Source organism: Brienomyrus brachyistius, chromosome 5, assembly GCF_023856365.1.
Source record: "Brienomyrus brachyistius isolate T26 chromosome 5, BBRACH_0.4, whole genome shotgun sequence".
Taxonomy (NCBI): domain Eukaryota; kingdom Metazoa; phylum Chordata; class Actinopteri; order Osteoglossiformes; family Mormyridae; genus Brienomyrus; species Brienomyrus brachyistius.
In genome coordinates this window covers 31,435,710-31,453,613 of record NC_064537.1, presented here as the reverse complement: position 1 = coordinate 31,453,613, position 17,904 = coordinate 31,435,710, and the positions used below count along the sequence as shown (strand labels likewise).

Genomic DNA, 17,904 nt, shown 5'->3' with positions numbered 1-17,904 from the left:
ATTGCAGGCAATTAAAAAACACATCTAAGATCTTTCCAAAGCTTTTACACCATCCTTACACCAGCCAATGCAGCCAACACAGCAGCCATCTTCCCGGAATCAGCTTCCGTTACTCTGTTAGAGACCCGGCATGCAGCAGCCAGCAATCCTGCTTCGATGACGGCCATATGCGACCTCTACAAGTCCCCAGTGCACCTTTCACCCTTCAGCTACTCACAAAACACCGTCAAAACAAAAGGCCTGAAAGCTTTAAGAATATATTGAAACATATTGTATAACCTCAAGACTTCCATTACATTCGGGGCAGATTGAAACACATCATCCAAATGACAGATTGCACAAGCATCCATAAAGAACACTTTGAACTTGGTAAGCCATTAATACCACATGCGTATAAATCTCGCTTTTCTGTACAGAATATTGAATATATAAATACACGTAACAATATTGGCATCTCTGGTATATATCGGTTTCTAATTTTAAATAACGAAACACACATTTTATTAATTTATTCAGTGTCGTATGAATTTTATTTTCAAGCACCGATGATGTCAGCTTTTTAACACCATAAGTTTTTTTTTCTATCGGAAATTATTGTGAATACATTCATGTATGTCTAATGCGTACAGTCACTTATCTTTTATTCAGTGAATATACACACTTTCATACCAAGCAATAAAAAGACAGCTAAGCGGAGACTTATTGACGTAAACTTCATAATGATACATGGAGCTACTTCCCAAACTGCTTTCCATCCATCTATTTCCAATAACTGCTCATTTAATTAGGTTATCAATAACCGGTCTCATGTGGCAAGGAGAAGGACGTCAAACTAGGTGCTTGAGCAAGAAACTTAGCCCTGACTGCCCCAGGGGTGCTGCCTGACCCCGTGCTCTGACTCCAAAGCTTTCCTCACATGTAGCTTACTGTGACCAAAAGCATCTGCGAAATAAATGTATGAACTCAGTGTTTTATTCTAACTTGCTCTTGTTACAGACTATTCAGCCAGTTACTCGTGTTTGGGAAAATACGTATATATTTTTGTAAATGTGACGTAGCCTCTTGCGACATTCACCAGCTATGTGATTATGTAGTTTCGTATATATATATTCGATAATTAAAATTACCAATAAATGATTTGTTGATAGTAGGGATGTACACTTAATAGGGATATACACTCAACTGACGATTCCATACGATTCACGATTCTGAGTTCACGATACAATTTTCTCACGAGTTTTGAACAGATTGAGCTGCAGACAAATTTATTCCAAAATATTCCTTTATTTGTCTTTCTAAACTGTGCAAAATGTGTCCTCTTCTTAACAGTGCAACTGAAATTGAATAACATCTGTTTAAAAAAATCGAATTAATTTTAAAAAGTCTTCAAATAAATAAACGGTTACGCTTTATATTAACTGCATCTTCGTAATGCTTTTATATTGCTTTCATAAAACGTTCAGTACACCTTCATAATGTATTCATTCATTCATAAACATCATGCATGTACACCTTAACATCCTAACATCCCGTTACAGCTGTAATATACATTAATAGCAAACATTATATAATAATAACAAACATTATAATTATATAATCATGTAATGTTTGTTATTAATGTATATTAAAGCTGTAAAGGGATGTTAGGATGTTAAGGTGTACTTGCATGCTGCTTATGAATGTTCTATAAATGCATAATGAATGCATTATGAAGGTGCACTTAACGTAAAGCGTTACCAAATAAACTAAGACTTGCATGTGCAGCTTTTTAGCGCGGTTCGCACTTTTAATAATCTTCGCTCTGGCGGTGGTAAATTGAGCTCACTGTGGTGCCGGTGGTACGACATCGACGTGAATATGCAGTGACATCTGACGTCAAACTGACCTTGTGAAATCAAATGTAATATTACACCAGTTTTTCTGTTAAGAAAAATCCCTGAATTACTCCTAAAGTAGCGATTCATTTTCCACATCGTCATTCCAATCATCATACATTTACATCGATTTGTAACCGAATCACGATTAATCGTTACATACCTAGTTCATCGTTACATGCCTACTGAGCAGTAGGAAAGCCCGCTTACACTCTTACACTGTGGCTCGCAGGATCGAGGTTGAGTGCAGCAGGTGTCACAAAGCACTCACATGCATGTACACACACACACACACACACACCGACATTTGTATTCACATGTTTGTGGGGACCGTCCATGAATTTCTATGGGCATAACTCTAAATCCCAACAATGTAAGTAATAACTAACCAAACAAAACACAATTTTTTGCCATTTTAAGTTTTTTGATTGCAGTCACAGATTTTTCTAAAATTGAGTTTCCTCTAGGGGGGACCAAAAATTGGTCGCCGCAACGCCAAAATGACAGGTGTTTACCGCATTGTGGGCATATTTGGACCCTGCAGTGTAATATATACATGACCCAGACACACACACACACACACACAAACACACACAGTTAGTCTCACTGGTTCACCTGTTTTTTTGGACTGTGGGAGAGACGGGGATTCCAACTAATCTCCCTGCGGAAACGCCAACCAAACTCACTGATAGACCGCTAGGTGAAGTGTGGCTGAAGAGGATTACTGCCAAGCCAAGAGGCTGCATGTGTGCTTCTCCGTATCCAATGCTAACACATTCCGTGTGATTAAAATGGTCCTGTATAATCCATGCATAGGGCAGCACACATTCTTAAGGAGCCAAAATCAGGCCTCGTAGTCCTTAGCAAAATACATTTGGGGTCATCTGCAGATAACAATACCCAATACTAATATAAATTATATACCAATAAAAGTATATAATTTAGTTTATAATTTAAGTATATAATACTGATAAGAATTACATAACAAATAGAATAAATGTCACTGTATAAATATCGCGTTTTCCGTGCGCAATGCACTGCCATCTGGATAAAAACAAAAGAGAGGAAAAAAGCGTACAGGCTAATTGTTTCTAACGAGAAATACTGACGGCTGGCTTGTTTCAAAGCCAGATGACCAGTGACAAATATCCTTCGTATATTTTTCTGCCAAGCAAAATGATTCAAATGAATATGAAAGGCAGTACGAATTGTTTTCCGGCATCCGATTTTTAAAAAGCACTTAATCCATCAAGGTTTGAATAACTTTAAAGATGCTAGTTAAGAAAATAGGTTTTCGATATTTTCTCCAGGTTTTTGGAATTGATCATTTTATTTCAGCTTTCAACAGATCAGGCCCGTGCAGAGACTTTTTGATGTGCAGGTGCTCAACCGGAAGCCCTCTCGGTAAATTTTGCGTAATTATTGGTGGTTAAAAAAGAGAAGCACTTTCAGTCATTTGGCTATGGCATCCCTCCCACACATACACACATTGCTGCAACAGACACTTCGTTTTTTATTTAGTTTATTATAACAGACAATGTCTTTTGATTTTATTCCAATTATTTCAATGAACGTTACTGATGCAGAACAGGTTAAAAAAAATAAAATAAAGATTTTACAGAAACAACGGAACTTAAATTTCAGTTGAGGTATAAATACCATGTTTAGTCAGTTGGGGAAACATTATATTGAGAATTCTACGGATTTGTTTCCCAGTACCAAGACTAATAGACCTCTTCATGCAAGTCAACATAATTAGCATTCCTAACACTCAGAACATGGTATCTAAAGGCCTTAAAGGCAAATGAGTGCTTAACACCATCAGCTCATTGACTTTCAAGATCACTTTGGCTTGGTTGCACAACATATATTAAAACTCAAAATCAAAACAACAACAGATCATCTGAGGAGCAGCACTGTTGTCTGAGAGCTCTGTGATTGGGGGGCTTGAGTTCGTCCTCTGCTCTGTGCGTGTGGCGTTTGCATGTTCTTTGTGTGTTGGGCAGGTTTTCTTCCACATGTCTAAGATGTGCAGTGAGGCTAACTTCATCTCTAAATATCCCACTGTATGTGTGTGTGTGTGTGTGTGTGTGTGTGTCATCAGGGTGCACCCCTGCCTTGTGTCCTGTGCTGCCAGGGATAGGCTTCAGCCCCCCCTGCAACTATGACCAGGGTAAGTGCTTGAGAAGATGCAAGGAACAAATCATCTGCTAAATTCATGTTAAACATCAATTCCCACTGATGTACTTATATGCCAAAAAGCATTTCAAATTAAGATTTTTTTCAAGTTTATTTTCAAAAATACACAAAACAATCCCCAGAGTGATATTGTATAAAACTATGTAGTAGTTGTTACCAATATATACACCATACATAGCCCCTAACCTAGAGGCCATTCGGACATCTTAGAGAATCTATGGATGTAGCACAATTTTCAGTATGACGGCAAATGATTGGGCAATTGTGTGGTTCTTTCAAGCTCTCTTTTCTGCTCTCTTGAGCATAGTTTGGCTTTGAAAATTAATACCAGTTTTTTATATGGATGTACCATAAAATATTAACTTAATTTCTTTTCAAACAAATGTTCAACTCTTAAAAATCTGTTATAAACTGCCAGGACAAAGGAGAAAATAAAAGGGTAACGTTTTACATAGGTCTATTTGCTTTGTCTGAGTGTTTTTGAAACGCGACTGCATATTGCAGCAAATCACTTGCTTAAAACTTTAACTTATAGAGATAGACCTCCTTTAATGATCTACCTGTTTACTCACCGGCTGGAGCAGCTCTCTGACCAGCTGTGATTGTACGTTGTACAAGAACTTTGCTGAACAATGTTTCAACACTTATTTTTCTGAGCAAACTGTGTTGAGTATCAGCCTTTTGAAAACTACAATTGAAGAAAAATAAAACTAGTACAGCAAAAGCACAGAGGAAAAACAAAATCTGAATTTAGAGGCAAACAATCAGACAAGCATCAATTAAAAGGGCAGTTACTTTGGTTAATTTGGGCAGTGTGGTGATCCACAGCCCTAGACGCAAAGCCACATCCTTGCGTGGCAGATCTTGTAGCTGACTGGTTTTAGCATGGAGATTTGGCTCATTTCATCGTGTTTGCACCAGACCCCCCAATAACTTATCCACTTCTGTTGACTTCCCTACATTCAGACGGCTCACTGAAGCCTGCAGCTCTTCACAAAAACATTGGGCTTAGCCACCCTGAAATAGAAATACCTTAGGTATTTTGACAGGGTCCCACCCAATCTTTCAATTATATAGTTTTGAACAGCATTCTGTCTATTAGTTACAGACGTCTGACATTCTTTGTATTGTGAAGTCTAGCAGACTGAGGCATCACAGCTGGGAGAAACAAGGAGGCTTCTTTTTAACAGGATAAGAACACCCTTTAATCAAGCCCTTAAAAGGACTAATACAGGCATGAAAGCAGCACCAAAACACACATAATGCAGAAAGACAACCAGGTCTGACGCTGGACAATAAGGCACATACATGTTAGGTAATTTATACAATGACTAAAGACACGCGAAGATCGCACAGATTTCACATATGATACAGGCAAGCACACACTCAACAACAAGAGGCTATTTGCAATATTCCCAGCATGCTCTAGCGCTACACTATTTAATACTGTAAATGCAGTTTTTTTTTTTTTTTAAACGAAGAAGAACTCCCTGTTCGTCATGCTTGTTCAGATTATCGCTAGTTTTTCTTGCTGCTCTCACTCAGCAATTTCTTTTTCGGCAAGGCCAACACAGTCCTTACGATGTCTATTGTTACTTTCTGTGCATTGATCACTTACTGCAGACTAGAAAATGGTGTCAGAAGAGTTCAAACACCAACTATTGTGATGAACAAACACTATATGAATCATATCTTCTAGCTGACGTAACAGATTCAGGAACTCAAGATCAAATGCTCCCTATTGTCCAGCTTTCTTCAGTAACTACCAACTTCCATTGACATTTCTCATCCTGGCAATGTTCACACCTGTGTCAAAGTGCATTTTCAATAGAAGAGTCAATTCTGCTCTGGCATTCACTATTTGGACTGTGCCAAGTCCATCTTCTTGATTGTTTCTAGGGGTCAATTATATTAGTCAGCAGGACATTTTTAGACAGCAAGCTCTAAAAGCATAAACTCACTGGTTCATGGATTGTCTGTTGAGTCTTAATTGTGAATTCCAGTATCTTTATGTAACTGAATTTGGTCTTCCTCAGACTTAGCATATTCATAGGTGTCTAGTCTTGCGCAAGTCTTTGCTGCTATCTCACGGATTATGATGGGCTTAAACCAAACAAAAAATTTTACTTTAGCAGCAGAAATTAGCTGGTCTTAAGGCTTATCTGAATACACATAAAAATATATTTGCCCCCCCCTCGAGTCTCTCTCCATTAATTTTTGGGTTATAAATTAATACTGTGGAGGGGGGGGGGTCCTCTGCTACAATTAATTGTGATCCTGGTTTTGATGACTCTATATCAATTCACAAAATTCCATCGATCTAGTTAATTTATGCCTTTTTGCCATGACTTTGAAAATATTGTCACTGAATATAACCTGTATCGGTCCTCCTATCATATAGGTGGTGCTACTCTCTCTTTCACCTGTGGGATTGTTGTACAGTTGTATTACGCACCTCCATCTTGGTGCACTGTCAGGAAATGGTAATGAGCACAGTGAGCGCATGAATGCAAGCAAGTCAAGTCAAGTAGGGCTTTATTCTCACACCAATCATTCTCAGCATACCGCTTAAGGTGACGAAAAATAATATATAAAAGGAACATTAAAAAACTGAAATAAAAGCAAATGGTGTAAAGAGAAAACTGATATTATTGGATGTGACCTGCTGTCTGTTATGGGAATACTGGTAATTATCTGTTTTTGCAAATGTCATGAGTAACACAGAAACAAATGAAAGCGGCCAAAAGTATACAGGTAAGTCTTATTTTATATAAGAATTGCAGAGGGAAAAGTGTGGATGAAATATTTTGGTGCATTCACCAAATAAATCTATAAATAAATCAAGAATAAATCTCATACTTATTTTGTATAGATCTTATTTTCGTCACTTAATAGTAACTTGATTGATTAAGTTGCTTTGCTATGTTAATACTACAGTGTTCTGACTCTTGTTTTTACAGTTTCTGGCCTGATCACGCCAAATTAGTGAATTTGTGGATTGAATAGACTCAAAATAGAATCCAATTCGACACTTATCGATTGAATTGTGAGGTCAGGGCCGATTCTCAGCAATAAACAATACCGGTTTGTCGTTCAAATAAAAAAGATTCCAATTTATTTTTTGACAGGTTTTGAAGCTAAAGTCTTCTTGAAACATTGCGTGTCAGTTTTAGACTTGCCCAGTTTTATTTTCAGCTATTCTATTCAGTCAGAAGTCATTTTCTGTGCTTTGAAGGGGACTGATTTTGTTTTTAAGGAACTAGACCCACGTGTTCCTGAAATAAAAAGATTTTGGTATACAAGCCTTTGGCTTTTCTTTAATGGTTGTCACAATTTGTTTCCAGTGACTTTGCATTTGTAAATTTGTGTTCCATTTAGAGCTTTTTAAACATCTCTCCAAATATGGAAAGCTGCTATAGAGGATTTCATATCTCATTCCTATCGGACTGATATTGAATCAGAATCGAATCCCATTAAATCAAATTATTAGTTAGTGAATTGCAATGAAACTGGGGCATCTGTGCCAGTCCTCAGCCCGACTCTCTGCTGTGACCCTGGGTAGTAAAGTTTAGAGTTTTGATTAGTTATTTTCTGTAGCTATAAACATCAATGGTAATTCAATGTCAAAGCGTTACTTTGTAGTAATAATGACAATAAAAGCAAAAGATATGAGCATAAGGAGTCTTTTCTTAATGGCTCATAGTTTTCACGGAAATGTTTGCCGTCACCCAGTTCCTTGTTATTCACTGCAGTTAGGGTGACATGCATGCATATAAATCACATTTGTTAGTTTTTTAAGCTACTACATTACTATAGTATTATCATTGTCAGAGGTGAGAATTTACAGTGCTGTCAAAAGGTACTGTACTCAGGTGTTGTCATGAATGTGAAAACCAGCATGAATAAACCTTAGCTGTCTTGGTCAATATCAAGCTAGATTGTGGTAAAAAAAATAAAAATAAAAAAAAGTTCATTTTTAAACTTGATGAAGTTTTCTCTCCCACAGATTTCACTGGTAGTGACAGAGATGATGGCACCGATAACATATTTGTCACCCCCGTCCTCGTGTGCGGCAGAAGGCGTTGTTATTGGTCACCCAGGCTCTGACCAATCCAATATGGACTGAGAAACTTTTTGCAGATCCTCGGTTGGACAAATTTTTTCTACCCACAAACTAGACTCGTGAAATGGAATCACTATTCTTTTCTGTGCTAGTTTATCATCATTACGCATCATAATAAATGAAAGATGTCTGCCTTGTGTGTGCGGTTTGAAGTTCAGCAGCATGTTAAACAGCAGTCAGCCTCCTTGTTTGACGTCTTACGTGTTTTAGGGCTGATTTTCAGGCATTCCAGCTGCACTTGGGAATTCAAAGTGAAATGAGTAACCATGCAGCCGTGATGGTCCACCTGCTATTCACTCAATGGCTCCCTTCCCTCCTCTCCACACTGACTCCAGCAGGGTTGTACTCTAACAATATACAGTTATTCTTGCTGTAGAGAATGTTTGCTCCATCCCCCATTCAAGTTTTCACTAGTGACTCATCCTTCCATATTTTATTCGTATATTATGCATCTTGCCTTCTATTTAACTCAGCCAATGGTGCAGCCACAACATGAATTTGTTTATATAGCATCATAATTCTCGCCACATATTACAATCACTGCTATAGAAATGTTTGGAAATGGAGTGTGAACCCGTCAAGATAACAAGCATTTAATTTTACACACATCCATAACTCGAAAGGCCGATTCCCAGTCGGCCGCGTCACCAGTCCTGCAGGCGGTGTTTACAGCGGTAATACTCGAGCTCAGAACAAGATACACTTACAGTGTGGAGATTCTCCACATTAGCAGCAACAGATATTTTAAATGTCACCTACTGCGATTTTGCAATCTGGAGCCAAGCACAAACAATTGGGTAACCTGGTTTTTCTGGGCCAGCATACTGGGAATCCCAGGTGGGGGCTACGTGAAACACAAAGAATGATCAAAGAGGCAAAGCCCAAACCTGGAACGTCGCCCTTTTCTCTTCCCCTATTGACAAGATTCGCTGCTTCGCACAAACTTACTTTGTCCTTCATTCCCGATGTATTTATCTCTCTCTGCTGCTTGCTCACACGCACTCCCTCTTACCAGAATATATCAGGTTACGCCTCCATAGAGGCACAGAGCTCCTGAGTCCTGAGTGGGCGCTGAGAGGCGTGACATCCCAGAGCAGTTACATCACTTGCACATAAAAACACAATAAAGCAGGTGTTCTCCACGGCAGTGAAGCCGGGCGTCAGAATCAGTCATACCTGGGAAAGCAGGAAGGGCTCAGCAAAAATAAGATGTTCTGTCCCATCGCGGAAACACCGGGTGACTGACCACTCAGTACAAAGTAGCAGGCATCTTAGGAGAATGATATTGGTGTATTGTGGGTACAATACTGAGATGACATTTCACCATCTCCGGAAATTCTGACGAGCCAATCAGAGGCTGAAATAAATAAATCAGAGCTTTCCATAACAAGCTGTCTTCTTTCTGCTGTGAAAATGTTTTTAAAAATCTTGGATTTGATGGGACAGCCCCATCATTTTTTATTTAAAAGGGGAGAAAAGGTGCTCAGTAGAGAAACAGAGCAGTTCAGGGCTTTTTCCATGGGCTTTTCGATTCAAGATATTATATTAAGCCAATATAGTGTAATAGTAATATATTAATATAATATGGTATTTTACTAATTATTAAATTACATATCGATAATATGTTATATTGATTTATTAATGCTATACATATCATAAACAAATGAATAAACAGATGGAATCAGCATAAATAAATAAAAATGAAAGAAACTACTTAAATTCTCATAAAATTAGCCCATGATGGGTTGTAAGGCTCCTCTTGTCCATGTTAACTACCTACCTGGCAAGGAAGATTCATGCCACTCACTTGCCGTCAGCTAAATTTATCATGCGAGTGGCTTACATAAACGCGCAATTGCATCAAATCTTATGAGTTAAAAATAAAAGCATGAAAAGAGTCGCGCGTACTGTAGCTAGCTGCGTCATACCCATCACAGGTATTTCCAAGCTTTTCAACTGAAAAGTAGCGAATGTAAGAGCTTAAATGCTCTTTACAGAGGCGTTCGTGAGCAAGTCCACATAATGACCGAGTCTCAGGAGCACTGTGCTGTGTCAGCTATTTTAACAGCAGTATTCATGCAGACGCCCCTGAAGACTGGGTGGTGCTTATCTTAGCAAAGCTCATTAGAGATGGTGCTTACTGGTCAGCTTGTGAGAGATGGTCTTGAATGCAGGGGTGACTCATAGGTGACAGACCGACCTGTCTGTACTGCTGCGCACAGTGCTTTTCCACAGACGCGACATTAAAGTCTAGCTTTGTTGAGCCAAGAAATGTGCTGAGATTATCCTTCGATGGTAGGGAATGACTTTAAGTTACACAATGTGACGATGGCTTTAAATTTATCATCCTTTATGGGCAGGAATCCATCTTTGTCTGTGATTTATTGTCTTCACGTTTGCATTCTAATGACATAAAGCTCATATAACCTGTTGCTCCACAGTGAGTTTTAGTAACCAAGCCGTGTGTGTTTGTGCATGCAACTGTGTTTATGCATCATTGCCCAACATGGAATTACTTGAGCTTCACCTCAAGCCCTATAATGGATCATAGAGACTCTGGGTCATAGTGTGAGTATGTGGTTCATGAATATGTATGAATGCATTTTTAATTTGGTTATATCTGATCTCCATGATTTAAAGATAAGTGAAATGGTACCTCACCATTTTTTTTTACTCTAATCTGGACATCTGAGTGTCCTACAAATGTAAAAAGGCGACCAAACGCTGCTGCTCATCTGCATGCGTCAGGGTCACCCTTTATCATAAGCTTTTCATCAGTCTGTCTATCACAAAATGTCAAAGCCATTTTCCAAACAAATCTACCAGGGACAAGAGTATAAATAGTTCATAACGGAACAAAGCTCAAGTGAAAAGCTCAGCTTGAATCTGTGTATTACCAGAAGGAGGAAAGTTGCAGTTCTAGGCATTTGTCCTCTGAGTAACATCTTGCCGACAGTCCTCTGGGCTTAAGAAAACAGCAGCACAAATTGAGTGCAAGCTAATGAAGTCATGACTGTGACAGAGGGGGCTGCTAAGACAATGGCAGCTGACTTTAATGTCAATAGGAACTCCGAAGCATGGGCATTCGTTTGGTCCTGATCCACTACTGCTGCTGTCTATTACAGTTTAATTAGTTGTCTAATTTAACCAAGGTATGCCATGGTTTCAGCAGAAGACTCCTCTTTGCTCTTTTTTTTATAACCTGCCCATGCAGAGACTGAAAGCAAATTCTGGAAATCGGCGTAAATATAGTGGTAGTGGGGGACACAGTGAGTCATAGGGCTCAAATACTGCCCCGGTTGTGTGTGTGTGTATGTGTGTGTGTGTGTGTGTTTGAGGTTTGCATGTTCTCCCTGTGTTTTGTGGGTTTCCTCCTGGGACACCAGTTCCCTCCCACAGCCCAAAAACACATAGTCAGTCATCTTTAAATTACCAGTTGTGTGACTGCGCATGTGAGTGTGTGCCCTGCATCCTGCCCAGGGTTAGCCCATGCTGCATGCAATAAGCTCCAGGCGCGCCACAAACATTTTCTGGTATTAGGATTAGGGCTCTTTTACAGTGTACTGGGGATAGGGTTGTTTTACAATGTGTAGAAAAGTTTCAGAATTCTCAGCGTTCAATAAAAAAGGAAGGTAAAACAGAAACTGTTAAAAAGTCGATTCAGTCATTAGGAAAGTGAAGTTCCAGGCTTACCTCCATCCAGGACACCTCATCTGGCTCCATCCTGTAGAATTCTGGTTAACCTCTCCCTACATACCACAGACAGTCAAAAGCACTAATATCTTAGGGTGCTGTCCCACTGCACCAGGTACCATACTTTTGGTACTTCAGAAAATTACTACAACTGATACCAGTGCTGAATGACATCATCACAACACAAGATGGAATACTTTGTATTGAATTTGAAGAATGCCTATAGTATAGGACTGGGGGATATGTGATAATTATACCAACATTGCATGTCATGCACATGCAATTCTCACATCACAAGGAGCAAGACAGCTGGGTTGAGATCAGCCTTTTTCACACTGTCTGGACATTACAGCGCGACAGGGCTTAAGCTTATTTAAAACGTTTTTACTTTGTCGCAGGAACTTAGTAAGTTTAATGATTGTTCTTTTTCAACATCTCGTATATGTTTACAAAATCAGGTTAAAGTGCAGCCCCGCTGCACCTCCATGAGCTCTGCATTCGCTCTCCAAGACAAATATAATCACTTTCATTATTGTTTAAATCAGTCCTATAGACAGGTTTATGAGAAATTTTTTGCTTTATAAATATTCCATTATTAATTGCAACAAAATCATGTCCACCCATCCATCCATTTTCTGAAACCGCTAGCCGTATTCAAGGTCGGGGGGGGGGGGGGGGGTCCAAAGCCTATGGACACAAGGCAGGGAACAACCCAGGATGGGGTGCCAACCCATCGCAGGAAACCACGTCGCAATATCTGAATTTTTTTCAATATCGTGCAGCGCCTGTGCATTATAGCAAATACTTTTTTTATTTCTTGTCATGATATCCATCTTACTGAATCTGTTATTGCAGCTAATATCGCAAATAAAGTTCAAGTGTCATCATATGTCCACTCATCCATCATTACTATTGGTCTTTTCTTCTAACTTTGTTGATCTTTGTTTTCTGAGTTGGCAACTACGCATTTTCAGGATAGCGGATGTACTTTGTGTTTGCGAGGCAGGTTATTTTTATTTATTTATTTTTTTTTTACAAATAATCGAAAATAAATGCCTGTGAGTCCCACCCCAAAGTACCAAAGTATTGAAAAGATAACCCAGCTGGTTTGGTACTTTTGATACTGGTACCTGACCAGAAATCAATGGAAAGGGAAAGTACTGAATTGCTGGAATCAGAAATATGACACCTGTTGCAGTGGAAAAATGCCCACAGCTTTATGCCTGCTAACTTTAATAAGATAGTGGATTACATTAAGACTTTAATACGGTAAAAACAGGAAGCATAAATTCTGTTCCTGGTCAACCATATGGGTGCCAGTTTCCTCTCCAGGTGACTCACTTGACTTCCTATGTTGGTTTGTTTAGTCATCATCCGTATTATCAGTCATCATCTGTATTATCAGTCATTATCAGTATTTTTACTCAGTGTCACAGAAAGGCATGACTTCTTTAACAAAGCAGAACATGTATCATCAGATAATCATTCTCATTTCAAAAAATCATTATTTTTGCTGTACTTACTGGGCTAAAATTCTAAATCTAGTAGCTGGGATTTTTGTTTGCATGAAACATGCGGACAGCGGTATAAGATTCCATCCTTCCATTCATTCATTCATTTTCCAAACCGCTTATCCTACTGGGTCACAGGGGGTCCAGAGCCCATCCCGGAAACAATGGGCACGAGGCAAGGAACAACCCAGGATGGGGGGCCAGCCCATCACAGGGCACACTCACACACCAGTCACTCACATGTGAGGGCAATTTAGCAAGTCTAATTAGCCTCAGCATGTTTTTGGACTGTGAGGGGAAACCGGCATGACATGGGGAGAACATGCAAACTCCACACACATGTGACCCAGGCGGAGAATCGAACCCGGGTCCCAGAGGTGTGAGGCAACAGTGCTAACCACTGCACCACCATGCCGCCCCCATACAAGATTCCGTCTTCCCAAATATCTCAGACTAAGGCTTAGACACAGCAAAGGAAACTTCCGTGAGGTTTGTACTCCACCACACAGAAACACATGGACAGGCTAATCATATCTGCCATTGAGCCACTGTTCTGTCCACTTTCTACAGCTAAATTGTTCTGCCACTGTTTCCAATCATCATAATTAGGTCTGAAATCTGCCACTTCATGAGACAATGTTCGTCATGCTGACAAATATTATGTGTCCAGACAAATGCTGTAATTGGGGAATATTTTGATCCATTTCACTTCCCAGGAAATGAAAACCCATAACACCAGTGAAATGTCATATTTCATCCCATGGGTCAATCCAGCCAATTTGTTTGATGGTAGTACAGATAAAATACTATGGTACATTACTGCACTTTTAAGGCTGTGTGGTATTACAGCTTCAGCTACTTCAACAAACCCACTTCTATTCACCTGCAACCTTAAAAGCTCCAACATGCACCACCTGAACACCACTCAGCATACATCTCCCTCTAGTGAAAAGAAGCATATCAGCCCACAGACACAAACAGTAGTTACAAGAAAATAGCCCTACAAATGGCTCCTGTAACCATGAGAATTTAGATCACTCAGAACCCAACATAGGACAGCCAAGGACACAGTGAATGATCCTTCACAAATTTGTAACTGTACGTATTAGAAAGGGCATGAAACAATAAAGACCAAATCGAGAGTCTACTTTTCCCCCTGTAGTATCAAAAATGCCAAACTCGCCAATCACTCGTCAGACCTAAATGAGAGTGAAAACACCCTACCAGTCTTTGTTTTTATGGTATTATTGAACCACAGTTGGTGATAATAATAATAATAATAATAATAATAATAATGTAGCAGGACGATCCTGGCCTATTCGTTTTTCACTCCAAGTGTGGTTTATGGACTACAGCTGTTGATCGAATGGAAACAAATACAAAAATGTAAACATACAGAGTACCAACACATTTATTTCGTATTGTAATGCATATAGGCAATTGTAGAAAAATTGTCCACTTTTTTTTTTAGTGTCACGGGTCGATGTTCAGGTTAAAGCCCCAGCGCCATCCTTTTGGTCTGCATTGTCTTCGCCAGCGCTTCGCTCTTACGCTTCCAGCCGGTAAACAGGCAACGAATCGCCGTCAGGTCTGCGACATGCAGCTTCCTACGTTGCATTTTACATCAAAACTACAACGAGCCTTCGTCGCGAAAAGAAGAGGACATACTGAATTAACATAATTACACTAGGTAAAAGATACATTTGTTTGCATGTGTTTCCATAACGTACGGATAAGAAGATACCTTATAGCTACAATGTAACACATTCTTTTTACAAGATTTACACATCCATGGTAGGGATCAGTTATTTTTTTTTAAGAATTGGAGCTTACTATGCATAAGAAAACAGAAGCGCAACGCCATATAGCAGATTTCGTACTTCAAGGCTTAACCTCAATTGTCGTTTTGTTTTCAAGTAACAGGAAGAGCGCAGCGAATTTATCACACACAGAGATACACACACACGATACGCAATTCGCTGAAGTTAAAAAAGGCTGAAGAACTCCGGCTTACTGCTGCCAATAATATCCGGCACAAGTGGCCCCGTTACCGGAATGCTTCAGTGTAACTGAATAGCCTTTATATCTATAAAATCACGTGCAGTCGGGCTCTGTAAAAAGAATTGCATTCATTACGTTTCAGAGCCCACGCTATATTTGGGGGTGCTGTGGCCAACTGAGGAAGACAAAAGATCTTCATCCTAACCATAAATTCATTTGCAGCACGGCCACTACAACATGGCTGTATGTATGGTGCGCTCCGTCGCCGTCCTCCTCTCGGAAGGCACGTCTGTTTGCGCTGCCTGTGCATCTTTTACTCATACAGTATCGCCAGCTTTTGCTTTCCATAACGCGCGTCTAAAACAGCTGGCTAGGATCAGAAAACGTTATGAAGAAAAAAACCCAAGACATACTTACGGTCGCCCATTGCACAATCCGTAAATGCCATGACCAGGAAGGAAACGATTGTACCCCAACGGTATCTGAAGACAGCTGAAGCTGTTTGCTGCCCCCTCGCTCTCACGCTGTCAGTGAGAAGCAGCTTTCCAGCCGCGCTAACTAGAGGAGATGAGAGGCTGCTGTTGTTCAGGCTGGGCGTGGATTCTTCAGCATCCCTGCTACTCAATAGGACCAATGTCAATCTCCGTAAATAACGGGGAGGGTACAATATTTTCAATACGCTACCGACAACTTTTAAGACATATATATATATATACACACACACATTATAATATTCTCCATATAAATGAATTACGTCTTACATTACATAAGAGCCTAGGACCAATAGGTAGCAGAAGGCTGGTACCATCCCAGCAATTAAATAACTATGTTATAGTATTATTCCTTAAACGTTCTTTTAAATGTCGCTCAAAACACTACTTATGAATTTAAGAAGTGTTTTCCCAGTTTGTTAAAAACAGCTATGGTTGACCATATATTTATTCAGTGGGATTACAACAGTTTAGGTCCCAACGCTGTGTGTGCGTGGAGTTTGCATGTTCTCCGTGAGTCGTGTGGGTTTTCCTTCCAGTTTCTTCCGGCAACTCAAAGACACGACGTTCAGTGATCTGGCATCGATATTTCCCCATAGTGTGAGCTTGTGTGTGTCAGAGCCTGTGCCTGTGACGGACTGGCATCCTGTCCAGGATGTTCCCCTGCATTATGCCCTATGCTGTATTGCACAGGCTCCAGCTGAACGGGCATAAAAAGCTTTCCAGCTCTTTGTTCATATCTAGGAGGATGAGACACGTTTTTATGCCAAACAGAATCTAGACAATAAGATTTTTGTCAGTAAATCAAGTGACAGTCAAGTGTTTCGAAAAAGTTTTGCATATAACTTCCAGGTTTATTTCAAATTGTATAAATAGGTATATATAAAATTTGTCTTACAGTGCATCTTAGGTATATGCTGCTACAGTAAGTTACCTATCTCATATACATGGACATAAATGTCATGGATATAGTTGAATTCTTTTTTTTCCCTCACAAACAGTGTTGATGTATGGGCATTGAAGTTTGTGCTACTTAATAATCGCAGAGTGACACATTCAATTTGTAAAGTGAGGTTTAACCAGCTTTTTAAGATTAACCGTGTCCCCTTAATTGTGTTTTCAGGAGATATCCCTGAATATATTGCTTAGTGAAGACAAGGGGCACTATGCAATGGAAAAAAGAATTTAAAGTGTTTTTTTTGCAATGTGTTGTTGTATATAAGTCTATACCAAAAAATGTATAATTTAATTAAAAATAAATTTACATTTACATTTACTATAGTACAGCAGATGCTTCTATCCAAAGCGATGTACACGTGAGGCAAATAGCACATTAGAAACATATGTGCTGTTGAGGAGTCGACTAGGCGTAAGTGTAGCTAGGCTGAGCTTCCAATAAATGTCCAGGTACAAGTGTGAGAAGCACTGGAGCAGGAGCTACACAGCAACATCTAACAAGGCAAGAACCTACTAAGGCTATTCAAGGACCTGAAGTACAATGTTAAAAAACATCGAGGAAACAAGCAGGGGTGTCAGGCTAATAGTGAAAGTCCCGGAACAACTGGGTCTTGAGGCCTTCATTCCACCATTGGGGAACCACAGATGAGGAACATCTGGAATGATACTTCTCACATGGTGAAGCAGCGTTGGTTTGCCAACTGAAGGGTGCGAATTGGGACATAGGACTTACGCTGCCTCTTGATGGAGGATGGGTGCCTGTCCATTAATGGATCTGAAGGCCAGCGCCAAGGATTTGAACTTGATGTGAGCACCAATGGGGAGCCAGTTAAGTGAGATGGGGGGGGGGGGGGGGGGGGATTGGACATGAGAGCATTAAGCTAACTGAATACCAGATATGCTGCCACATTTTCAATTACCTGGACTAGAAGCTGAGCTGCATTTTCAGACAGATAAGGCCTGATGTCTTGATGTTATACAGATTGGTTTTGCCTGAACACTCTTACATCGTCAGCAAACGAGAGCCGCTTGTCTATCAATACCCCCAAATATCT

General features: G+C 39.8%; 2 protein-coding genes across 3 annotated transcripts in view; one reads left to right on the top strand and one right to left on the bottom strand.

Annotated features, from left to right (window-relative positions):
• The window catches only part of tbkbp1 (TBK1 binding protein 1), an 87,849-nt gene extending 71,871 nt beyond the window's left edge, over positions 1-15,978 (bottom strand). For both annotated transcript variants that reach the window (XM_049015202.1, XM_049015201.1), the window contains exon 1: positions 15,819-15,978. The gene's annotated coding sequence lies outside the window, so the exon portion shown is untranslated. The remainder of the gene's footprint in view (positions 1-15,818) is intronic.
• pdk2a (pyruvate dehydrogenase kinase 2a) overlaps positions 1-17,904 on the top strand; it is a 116,915-nt gene that overhangs the window by 75,345 nt on the left and 23,666 nt on the right. The window lies entirely within an intron of this gene.